We start from the raw sequence: 12,524 nt of genomic DNA on the forward strand, positions 1-12,524 counted from the left end.
AAGGAATTATTAAACCTGAGTAAATAGCTGATGGATTTAGAGTCCCTTCTTTCCTGGGCTTAGCTCCCCCTGTCAATGGTCCGGGGGGCTGGGCGGAGTCGCTCTGGCGGCTCCCTGCAGGGTCCCACCAACCGTCTTCCCAGAGGTCATCTGATGTCAGACGAACAAGCAAGCCAAACAGTCCAAGAAGAGAAGCAGAAACCGACCAGGATGTTGCTCTCGCAGTCCCAGGGAAAAGTTTCTCCTTAGCTAACAGCCCAAGCAGCTAGCAGCAGCAGCAGCAGCAGCTGGAAGCAAGAAACTGCTCCCCCCACACTTCAAGGCTGAGAAACATTGGGGAGAGTTTCAAAACAACTCGCACCAGCAGAGCCTCTCCCAGCTGCTGAACCTGGCTTAAAGCAACAGGGTCACATTTTCTGGGAATAAAAGCAGACAATAGGGAATACAGGATTATCATAATGTCACCCCAAGATACCCTAGATACAGTTTAACTTCTGTTAGGCACTTAATGTTAGGCAGACCACAGCACAGGATGGCTTTTAACCATAGGACAAAACCTGGTTCATCCCACATACCTAGAATAGATAATAATCATTTTCAGAAACCCTTTTACAATAAAGAAGACAGTCTTCAGCACAAGAAAATGAAGTGATAGTAAAATTGAGAAAAACCACTTATAGAAAATGACTGAAAAGGGATTTGAAGACATGAACCAGAAAGTCCTAAAGGAAGCAAATACAAATTAAAAAAATCCTTATACTCCACAGAATGAGGAGGAACCCTGAAATAGTGAGAATGGAATGTAGATTGTAACTTTTGTGCTTAATCAGTGAAGTAGTGATTAGTAGACATAAGCAATTGTAACAGTATATAAGCCGTGCACACAGTGAAATAAATGGAGCTTGCTTATAACTCATATTGAGTCTTTGCATGTTTCCTCCTCGCCTCCCGGCAAATGGTGACCTTGACGTGATTCTGGACCCTGACTGTTGTTGAAGAATACTGGGAGAGCTGAGGAACCAGAAAGCACCTGTGCAGCGACCGGAGAGCTAAGATCATCACCCCTTGCCCAGCAAGGGCCGATCCGAGAGCTCGGGCCGACTGAGAGGGGACCCACCGCCCGTGGGGACTACAGTCTGATAAGCTGCGAGGCAATCGCGGAATGAAAAGAGAGACGCAGGCGGTGCACTACTCTGAAGTGATAACCAAGACGTTTTAGAACCAGCTGGACGAAAATGGAAAGAGAGGTAGCCCTAGATTTATTACAACGCTTTTTAGAAAAGCAGGGAGCAGGCAAGGATACCATTAAGCGATTAGCAGGACCAGTTGCCGTGGGGAAAGCCAAAGGGTTTTTTATAGATCCTAATACAGTATTTGAGGAGGGGGAGTGGCGAAGTTATGGTGACTGTTTGTTTGATAGATTGCTAGATGGTGATAAGACATGCACAAAGCTTAGCCAGGCGTGGAGAGAAGTAATAAAATGCCTGCAACAATATAAGGCAGAGAAAAAGATTGCGGCAGTGGCAACAGGAACACTAGCAGGCGCTGGGGGTAGGGAAGAGATTCCAGAAACGATTACACTCAGTAATGGTTTTACGGGCTTACCCCCTGTGGGTTGCCATCCGGTCCTTGGCGTGCAGGGGACTCTCGCGGCCGCACAGCTGGGAGAGGCCCCCCTGCTTGGGGGGGGAGCAGTGGTTCTTCCTCACTGCCGCCACTGACGGAGGAGGAGCAGTCAGCGCTGCTGCCGGAGGCTGAGGAGGCGCGACCCTCAGCCCCCCCTTTCCGTGAGAGACAAGGGAACATTAAAGAATGTGGATGCAAGTGCAAGATAGGGTCCAAGAGAGATGAGGAAAGCTTAAGTGAAGATATGTCTGCAGTGAGTTTAGAGGGAGTTGCAAAGAGGAACACGATACCCCGGTGCCGTATCGATTGGAGCGCTGTGGTGAGGCATGCGATAGAAAGAGGAGATTACACATTAGCAGGAGAACTGGAGGGGCTGCAAGCTTTTCCGGTGGTTTTTGAGCAAAATAGACAGGGGGGAATGGAGGCGACACACACTGCGATAGACTGGAAGTTGCTAACACAGTTGCGGAGCACAGCCAGTAAGTCAGGATTGCATAGTGAGCCTACTAAGCAGATGTTGAATTATATATGGGGGTGCGTGATTTTGTGCCCGGAGGATATAAGGAGAATCATCAGAATGATTATGACTCAGTCTCAACAGTTGCTGTGGCAAGCTCACTGGCAGCAGTTGTGTGAAATCTCAGCACATACGCCCCGGGATCAGCAAGACCCGTTGCACAGGGTGACTGTAGAGCAATTAATGGGAACAGGGCAGTTTTCTACTATAGTCATGCAGATGCAAGCTGGCCCTGATGTGTTGTTAGAGTCAATGTGGACTGCTCGAGAAGCTATACACAGGGTCCATACAGCACCACCTACCCCCTCATACATGTCCATTAAGCAGGGGAAAGATGAAACATTTGCTGGCTTCGTAGACAGGGTATCTGCTGATATTGAAGTGGCGGGTGTGCCTGATTGGATGAGGGGAGCATTGGTGCGTCAGTGTATTATGGAAAATAGCAACTCCACAATGAGAAATATTTTAGTTACCTTATCTGGAGATGCCATCATTGAAAGTTTGCTAGAGCGGATGAGTAGGGTACCAGTGGGGACTCAAGCTATGATAGTAGAAGCAGTGAAAGCAATGGGTAAAGAGATAGCTCAAGCACAAGTAGAGGCTTTTGCCGCCTTGGGCCCCCTCCGGTCCAACAACTCAGTGCTGGTACAGCAAAGGAATGGCGGAAAGTCACCCCACTGCTTTCAATGTGGCGATGAGGGACACATGCAGTGACAATGTAAAAAGCCAGTTTGGTGCTCGAACTGCAACAGAGATAATCATAGCACTGAAGTCTGCCGACGATCAGGAAACGGACAGAGCGTGGCCAGCCACCGCTCGCAGACAACAGTAGTGGCCCCCACCCAAGTATCAGTGCCAGCGTCAGTGCCAGCCCCACCAGCCGGAATCTACAACCCGCCTCCAGCATGGTCATAGGGCTTGCAGCGGCACAAAAAATTTGCTCCTTAATATTCTTGCTGAGCAAGAGGAGAGAGCAAAAGAAAAAAGAACTAGATAAAGTTACTTCCCATATTAGGAAGCACAGTTTCCCTAACAGAATGGCGGGGGGTCGGTGGGTGCCAGAATCATCGGCTCCGCGCGCCTGCTCCGCCCCTCCACCGCCGCACAGACAAACCGCAGAAAAAGAACGGCAGCTTCTGCCGGATCGGGGCCACCGCCACACAGACAAACCGCAGAAAAAGAACGGCAGCTTCTGCCGGATCGGGGCCACCGCCCCCAGGGCCGAGATGCGCCGTGGCGGCTGAGAAAGCTCAGAGCAGCTGCTCCACCCGCGTGCGCAGCCGATTCTGCTCGCGCCCCCCGGGGGGTGGCCCCGCCGCGCGCCGTTCAGAGTTTGCGACCCGAGAGCAAAAGTGGAAGTTACTCCGACCCCAGTTTACTGTCAACTGGCAGAGAAGGCGGAAATCGCAAAAGGTACCCCGATGGGCGGTGCCGCAGGCCGTCCACGCCCCCTTCACCGCCCCACCTGCTACGTCAGCAACAGAGCCTGAAACGCAGCCCCTCCCCGAGAATGAAGAAGTGAACGACAGCCCCGACAGCAAACCAGAACCGGCACCAGAACTGAGAGTGCACAGGGCGGGGCAGCACCTCCTGCTCGCTGGGACCGTTACCGGCACCGAGACTGAGACCACCCTGCTGTGAGTGACGCAAGCAAGCACCAGCTGTGCCCCGAGAAGTCCTTTTCAAAGCTCCAAAAATCAATTTGTGAATGTATTTTCAAAGTACTCAATTAGTGCAACTAAGTTATATTTTAAAGTTGTTTCCAGCTTTTCACAAATGAAAAAGCATTGCAGCAAAATAAATAAGCTAATAGTAAAGATAACAACTTAATTAATGAAAAGATTAAACTAAAAGCCAAAATTTGTTGCTAAGTTGTTTTAAAAGTATTTATCTTAAATATACCTCTGATGTTCATAAAATCTTAGCCAAATGTAAATTGTTCAAGTCAGTTTAACTTTTCCCAATATAGTTTATCTCAGCTCTACAAAATTAGTGTATGAAATACCCTGCTGTATCAGAAACTTTTAAAATAATACTCTCAAATTTAAATCTAGTTTTTGTAAATTTAAAGTTCAAAAGATGCAGAAGCATTCAAAGTAATTCCCTCACTAAATTTGAAGAAATGTTTTGTTTACAAGTATAACTTAAAACAATGTCTGCGTGTATGTGAGTGTGACAGTACTACAACAAACATACTAAGAGTGCTGTTTTAACTTCTAAAGCATTTTAAATTTGTAAATTAAGCCTATAAGTGAAGCTATACTGTATTATAGTAAATTTTACATGAATCAGCTACTAAATAGTTTAAGCTACTGATGCCTTAAATGCTGATAAAAATTTGAGACACAGACACACAGTATAGGAAAAGGGTATTACCTTGGTTTAATAGGATTCCAGGTGCACCACGACGACTCGAGCCCCAACGATATCCCCCGTATACAATTTATGGACCCCCTAGATTAGCATACTTACCTAAAAGTCTCCAATGAAAAGTCTAACAAATGAAGTAATTGCCCCCTTATTAAAATTGCCCCCCCCCAAAAGATTACTACTTAGTTTACAAAAAACGTGTCTCAGTGATGGGGCTCTGTTCAAGGTTGGTGTGTCATGCTTTTGAGATTGTGGGGATGTTTTGTCTTCCCCAAAGAATTCTGAGCAAGGCAAGGGTACAAGGGTTATAGGGTTGAGATATAGGGAGTAAAAAGTACAGGAATGGGGAAGGGTAAAAGGATATATAAAAAGAGTGTAAAAGTATAATGGAAAAAGGACAAAAAACCCATCAGGCATCACTACCTGTTAAGTGCCATTGAAATTAAGTTCAAATAATACCTTAATGAGCTTACCTAAAACAAAACCTAAACAAAGTTAAGAGAATAGAAGCATTTAAATTTATTGAAAGGCCTTCAAAATACATTTAAAGCAAAGAAAGTCTAACTAAAAAGCTGCACCCAAAATAAATGATAGCTCCTGAGTTTTTCATATTTTATAAGTTCTATTAGTTTATATATTAAGTTTTAATCCTCCAATTACAGCTTCAAGCAATGATTTCAATTACTGCAAGTTTGCTCCCTACAATTAACTGTTGTTTACATATCTAGTAGCCTGAGTCAGTGAGCTGTCCTTAAAGTTCAAGTTTAAAAGAATTGTTTTATCTAAAAATGCTGAGAACAAAAGTTCTAATATCCTATATAGTGTCCACAGTTATACTCAAAAATCACCAGTACACACAAAACATTAAAGCTAAAAGTCCCAAAACATCACAGATGATGTTAATTTTTTAAGTTCTGTTAATTTTAAATTCTGTTAAAGCTAAGTTCTGTTAAGTTAAATAAGTTTAAGTTTTATTAAATGTACATTATGTTAAGTTTAGGTCAAGTTAAGTTTAAGCAATGTTAATTTTAAATTCCATTAAGTTTGAGTTCAATTATAGTTAAGTCTCTTAAGTGTTACTCAGTTTACTGTTTATTAATTTTTAAGTTCTAGTAATTTTATGTCCTATTAAGTTCGATTAAGATTAAATTTTGTTCACTTTCGGTGATGTTAACTTTAAGTTCTAACAAGTTCGTTTTTGTTACATTATGCTCATTTATTTTAAAGAACACAGTTTTTCTGCTGTGAAGACAAGATCAAGATTTAAGACAGAAACCTTCCTGATGAAAATCTGGCCATGTAAACACACAGTCCGTAAGATGCTTACTGTTGTCGAGACCTCTAAATATCCAGTTGTTTTAAATTTTTTAGTTTATATTACTATTCACAAAAACCTTTGCAGTTTTATCTTCCACAAGTGAAACAGAAAAATGAGTGAGAGTTTCAAACAATACTACACGTGCACAATTCAGTTATTTAAAATTTGTCTATAGTACCATTGATTATTTAGTTAAAGTTAAATGATAATGCCCACTGCTTTCAAATATTTCACGTTACCTTGTGTAGTTATTTGTAAAAACTGTATTATTTTAAGACACTTTCCTAATTGATATTAATAAAAGCTTGTTTATAAAATGTTCTAAGGAAACCCTCCTACTTAAGGCCTGGGCTCTGGCCAAGCCCTAGTCCTAACTAGTTGGGAAATATGCCATCAGTCCCAGGTGTTTCTGCACAAAAAATGTGATCAAGTCATTTTGACTTGCTTAATTAAACTTATAAAAGCTAGACTTTCTTCCAGGTAAACTTGGAATCCTTGCCCGGGAAAGGTTCTCCAAGCCCTACCTGTGAAATGAAGTTCCCCAGCAATTGCAGTCCCTAAGTGATGGCAAAGTAGTTAAGCAATTAATGATGTATTTTCTTAAGTAAGCTTATTGTTTCATTCCATGTATTGTTATACCTTTGTGTCATTTTTACCTTTTATAATAAGAAATGCATCTTGCCAAAAAGAAAAAAGAGGGGGAATAGTATAACCTCTCGCAACTAGACAATGCAATAATTGTGCGGTGATTGCGATTTTGGTAACAAAGCAGGCCATGGCAGTCGTGACGAAAGTGGAAGACAGGAAGAACATATGAGCAACCTGGGCCAATGCAAGGGGTGTGTTGTTTTAATTTGTCAAATCATAGTGAGTCTATTCATAAACAACTGCAATGGCTGAAAAGGCATACTTCTACAATTACAGTTGATGTCAATCCTTTTGATAAATGGTTATCATCCCTGTTTGAAGGTCTGTCACCATGGCTAGTAACTTTGATTAAAGAAGGACTACGTTGGCTGGGAGTTTTCATACTAATAATTGTTGTAATAAGAATTGCCTGTAGCTGTGTTATTAAGCAAATTAGTCAAGCAACTAACGGAGTCTTGCTTGCACAAAAAGAAAAAAGAGGGGGAATTGTCACAGAATGGCTGCAAGACCTCGGTCACGAATCCTCGGAGGGCTTGTGCGAGCAGGGCCAGTGTTGGCTGAAGTGAGCCATGCAGGCCGCAGCAGTGAGATAAGTGCAAAGCATGCTGACAGAGCAGGAGCCAAGGACAGAGTGCCCTTGAGCTCTGGGAAAGTACCGTGAGAAGAATGAGGAGGAACCCTGAGAAGAATGAGGAGGAACCCTGAAATAGTGAGAATGGAATGTAGATTGTAACTTTTGTGCTTAATCAGTGAAGTAGTGATTAGTAGACATAAGCAATTGTAACAGTATATAAGCCGCGCACACAGTGAAATAAATGGAACTTGCTTATAACTCATATTGAGTCTTTGCATGTTTCCTCCTCGCCTCCCGGCACTCCACCACTGGAAAGCAGCGACGAGTGGCATTCCTTAAGGGTCAGTATTGGGACTGGTGCTATTTAACATCTTTGTTGGCAACATGGACAGTGGGATTGAGGGTGCCCTTAGCAAATTTTCCCATGACACCATGTTGTGCAGTTGGCATACTGGAAGACAGGATGCCATCCAGAGGGACCTGGACAGGCTTGAGAGGTAGGTCTGTGCAAAATTCATGAAGTTCAAAAAGTCCAAGTACAAGGTCCTGCACCTGGGTCGGGGCAATCCCAAGCACAACTACAGGCTGGGCAGAGAATGGGTTGAGAGCAGCCCTGAGGAGAAGGACTGGGTGTGTATGTGGACGAGAAGCTCAATATGACCTGGTAATGTCTGTTTGAGGTCCAGAAAGCCAACTGCATCCTGGGCTGCATCAAAAGAAGTGTGACCAGCAGGTAGAGGGAGATGATTCTCCCCCTCTGCTCTTGTCTGGTGAGACCCCACCTGGAGTACTGCAGCCAGCTCTGGGGCCCCCAACATAAGAAGGTCATGGACCTATTGGAATGAGTCCTGAGTACCTCTCCTATGAAGACAGGCTGAGAGAGTTGGGGCTGTTCAGCCTGGAGAAGATAAGGCCCCAGGGATACCTTATACCAGCCTTCTAGTACACCCTTTAGAGGGCTTACAAGAAAGCTGGAGAGGGGATAATCTAGTCAGTCTCCATTCTCCATTAGACTTACACACAGGCTGCATGGGGCTATTGAAGGGTGAGCAAGTCTTGCAGACCACTCCCTGGCTCTCCAGTTCACAGATCATCTTTGGATGGGAATCACGCAGTCTCTGTTTGTGCGGTATTGCCGACAATGCACTGTGGTGGTGATAGGTACCTCTGTTCGTCAACCCTCAGGAGTCCTATTGCAGAAGGGTCCTCTGACAGTCCAGGAAAGGTGTTTAACTGTCTAATGCCTTCTGTCTCCACAGCAACTATCCCAAAAGCCCAGCTATGTCCTTTTGGGTCTTTGAAATATCTACTCCTGAGGTAATCTATGCCGAGGGTAAATGGGGCCTCTGGTCCAGTCACAATATAACGCGGAGGGGGAGGAGGGGTGGAACCAGGCCTCTGCATTTACCGAAAGTGTCTCTATGGCTATCGAGAGATCACTCCAGCCAGCACTGCCTGGTGCTGTACAGAAAAGCCCTTCTCACACCCGTGCCGGTGTAAGGCACATATTCTCACTCACCCACAGAGTTGGATAACTCGTGCGTCACCAGAGACAAAGAACTCAGAGCGCTCAGTCAACTGGAGGTTCCAGGGGTTTATTCTGAAGGGTTCCAGCGTGAAAGAGGCCGAGTCACCCCAGCCGTCTACATTTAAAGGGATGGCTGGAGGGTCAGGGGAGAGCAGGCGGGGGGAACACCACAACCAATGGAAAGGAGGAAGGGATGGAATCAGGGGTTAGGTTACAGCTGGGGGGATTTACATAATTTGGGGAGAGACCATCGTGTTCTCCAGAGGGGAGGACTAAGAAGCCTCCCACCAGTGGGGTTCTGCTGTATTGGAACCACTCAGCTCCTCAGCAGTTCCTGAGGTGGTATCTTCCACCCCAACAACTCCCCCTTCCTTATTTAAAGGAAAGGCCTCCCCTACTTGCTTAGTTAAACACTTCTTGAGGAAACCGAACAAGCTGAGAACAAGGAAAATTATTAGGATCACCCACAGTCCAGTTTTGACTAAGGATGTTAGCCATCCTTGAAGTCCCCATTGTCCAAAAAGATCGCCAATCCAGTCTGCTTCTTTTTCTGTCTTCAGTTCTTTGATTTGATCCTTTATTTTCTGTATCGTCGCGTGGATGCTCTGGCTATGAGATGACAGGTTAAAGCAACACAGTCCTTCGAATTCCTCACAGCCATGTCCATGGGCCAATAAAAGAAAATCGATGGCTGCTCTGTTTTGCAGTGTTGCATGCCTGGTGGTTTCTTCATCTTCAAGAAGCTGAGAGAGGGCACTCGAGGTTAGGTTAGCGTGCTTTCCGAGCCAGCACTCAAGGTGGCTAAGTTCACCTAAGGCTTTTGCTGCTGCTACTCCAGGCAGGAAAAACGATGCAGCAATCCTTTTAGACAATGACCAATTGATAATTTCGCTATCACAATTAGGATCTAATTGTTGTATATTTCTTTTTTGGCGGGCCAATCAAGTATGGTTTTTCCAATGCAGAATTTGGGTTTTGTTGGGTGCTAGTACAGAAAGCCTGCCAAGAGTGCACGGTCCCCCTTGGAGCTGGGATAGGATTCCAGACCACGCCTGATTCCCACAAATCAGGAACATACCTTTGGGCAGTGCTTTGGGGTGTACAGATGACTCTGTTGGGATGACCTTTTTATCCTGACACCAATTACTGACAGAGTAAATCTTTCCCTGGGGTGTTGCTTTTCTACTATGACTTAATTTCTGGTGTTCTGACCAGGATAATGCCATCCCTCTTTTAGGGCTGAGGACAAACTTGAGGCAAAGGGTAGCCTGGGAGGACCCCAATAATAGTAATTCGTGGGGTTCCTCTGGTGCTGTTGCCAGCGTGCTTACCCATTTCTCCCAAGCTTCTTTCTGGGGGAGCACCTCGTTTGCAAAAGGCAGTTCATCTTTGTGGAGAGGGATCCCCACCAGGCATGATGAAAGTGGGTCACTGACGCTGCCCATAGACAGGCACATATGGTCTTGCTGGAGTGCCTTTGCCAATGTAACCCACATATTGGTCTTTGGCTGAGGGACAATCCATGCGACAACCTCTGGTGGTAACAGGATGCAGGAGGTCAGGAGAATGCAGAGGTAGGCAATTACAGGCATGGTGGTAAGAGAGGTATAGGTAGTCCTTTTTTCTGTGGGATTTCAAGTAAAAATCATTAAAAGATGGTTTTCTGTTACTTCTTTCTTTTTTCCCCCTCATCCCCCCTTTTTTTCATAAGACACAGGTAATAGGGTTGTGGGTTAGGGAAACACATGAGGGTAACAGATAAGGGATTTGTGGGTTTGGGGAACTGCTTGAAGGCGGCACAAATAGCTGTTCACGTGGCTGGAATCTTGCGCCGATGTCTTCTCCAAGCGGCACTGGTTTCTTTGTCTGGAGTTTCTTTGTCAGTGTCTGGTGTGTCATCTTTCGCCTGCTCAGGAGCTGTCACTGACGGTCGGAGGTAGGGCTTTACATATTTTCCTGGTATCCACTTGGGTCCTGAAGGTGTGGAAACACAAGCATATCCCCTCCCCCATACAATTAGTGAAAAAGGGCCTGATATTTGATGGCTTTCTGGATCTTTGATTAACACTGGTGGTTGTTCTTTCAATTTGGCTTGGGTCGAATTGGTAAAATGCCGGAACACAGGGGGGTCAGGCTCTTCAAACGAATTGTTTAAGAAATTTATTGTAAAAAGGGCTTTGCAGAGTCTCATAATGGGAGAATTGAGTTCTGACCCTCCCCGCTGTTGGTCTAGGACCCTCTTAATTGTCTGGTGGGTCCTCTCAACTATGGATTGTCCTGTGGGGGAGTGGGGGATACCTGTAACGTGTTTGATGCCCCATGAGCTAAAAAACTCTTGAAGTTTGTTAGAGATGTATGCTGGACCGTTGTCAGTTTTTATCTCAGCAGGAACGCCCAGGGTAGCAAAAGCAAGGAGAAAGTGCTGTATAACATCTCTTGCTTTTTCTCCTGCATGGGCAGATGCAAAAACAGCTCCAGAAAATGTGTCTACAGAAACGTGCACATATTTCAATCTGCCAAACTGGGGGACATGGGTTACATCTGTTTGCCAGACTTCACAGCTGCCTAGACCCCGGGGGTTAACTCCAGACCCTAATGATGGCACTTGGTAGCTCCGACAGCTAGGACAGGTTGCTACAATTGCCCTTGCCTGGTTTCGAGGTAGTTTGAATATTCTCATCAGTGCTGGTACATTCTGATGGTAAAATTGGTGGCTCAGCTTTGCCTGAGCAAAGGTGTCTGGAATGTTAGGAGCTTTCACCGGCATAGCCAGAGCGTCTGCCCTCCGATTCCCTTCAGCAACTGGTCCAGGGAGATCGGTGTGTGACCTCACATGCATCACATGGAACGGCTGCTTTCTGTGGGAAAGCAGAAAAACAAGTTTTGAGAGCAGTTTATACAATTTAGGATTTGACACTTCTTTTAGCCAGGCATGTTCTGCTCTGGCGACTACCCCAGCTACATAAGCTGAATCAGTTACCAGATTAATAGGTTCTTCGAACATCTCAAAAGCTCTAACAGCAGCCGCAAGCTCCGCGATCTGCGGTGAGCCTTCAATTATTTGGATATCGTGCTCCCACACTTGCGTTTCGGGATGTTTCCAAGTCACGACTGACTTATGGGATTTCCCGGAGCCATCTGTAAAAACAGTTAGAGCTTTGAGAGGGGTTCGACTTTGAAGTTCTTTTGGGACCAAATGAAAAGCCGAATTGAATAATTTATGTTTTGGATGATGATTTGAAATCTTGCCTGGATAACTATCCAGAGCAACTTGAAGGTGTTCATTTGTTTGGAGTATGTTTGCTAAGGATTCATTTTCCAATGACGGATAGATGCAGGTGAAATCACACCCTGCAAGGGTACGGAGGCGTGCTCTGGCTCTCATAATTAGTTGGGCTACTTGTTCCTGTCGTGTTGTTATGGTTTTGAGCGGCTGATGTGGTAAGAAAATCCACTCTATTATAAGAAGTGGGTCTTTTTGTGCAGTGTCCCATTGAAAAATCAGTCCATACAGCCAGGGTGACTCACCCAGAACGATGAAATTAAAAGGCAACTCAGGACTTGTCCGATGGGCTTGGCGAGAAGATAGGGCAAGCTGTACCTTAGCGATGGATTCCCGGGCCTCCTCTGTGATGACTCGGGGCGAGTCCAGGTGGTCACAGCCTTTCAGGAGGCTAAACAGCGGAGCAAGGTCCTGCGTAGTAATTCCCAGCAGAGGACGAATCCAGTTTATAGAACCACACAGTTGGTGCAAGTCCCGGAATGTCCTTGGGTTGTCTTTGATGGTGAGCTGCTGGGGTACGATGGTCCGTTCGCTGATGCGGAGTCCCAGGTAGGTCCACGGGCAGGTACGCTGAATCTTTTCCTGCTGGATCTCAAACCCTGCTTTCTCAATGGCTTGAATAGTTTTTTCTAGAGTTAAGTTCAGGTATTTATCATTTGG

The 12,524-nt window shown here is 45.3% G+C and overlaps 1 pseudogene; it reads right to left on the reverse strand.

Moving 5' to 3' along the window:
* Nucleotides 1-8,853: 8,853 nt before the first annotated feature.
* On the reverse strand, nucleotides 8,854-11,187 carry LOC146425409 (uncharacterized; annotated as a pseudogene).
* Between the last annotated feature and the right edge of the window lie 1,337 nt (nucleotides 11,188-12,524).

This window comes from Lichenostomus cassidix, chromosome W, assembly GCF_008360975.1.
Source record: "Lichenostomus cassidix isolate B80296 chromosome W, HeHo_3.0, whole genome shotgun sequence".
In the NCBI taxonomy this organism is placed as follows: Eukaryota; Metazoa; Chordata; class Aves; order Passeriformes; family Meliphagidae; genus Lichenostomus; species Lichenostomus cassidix.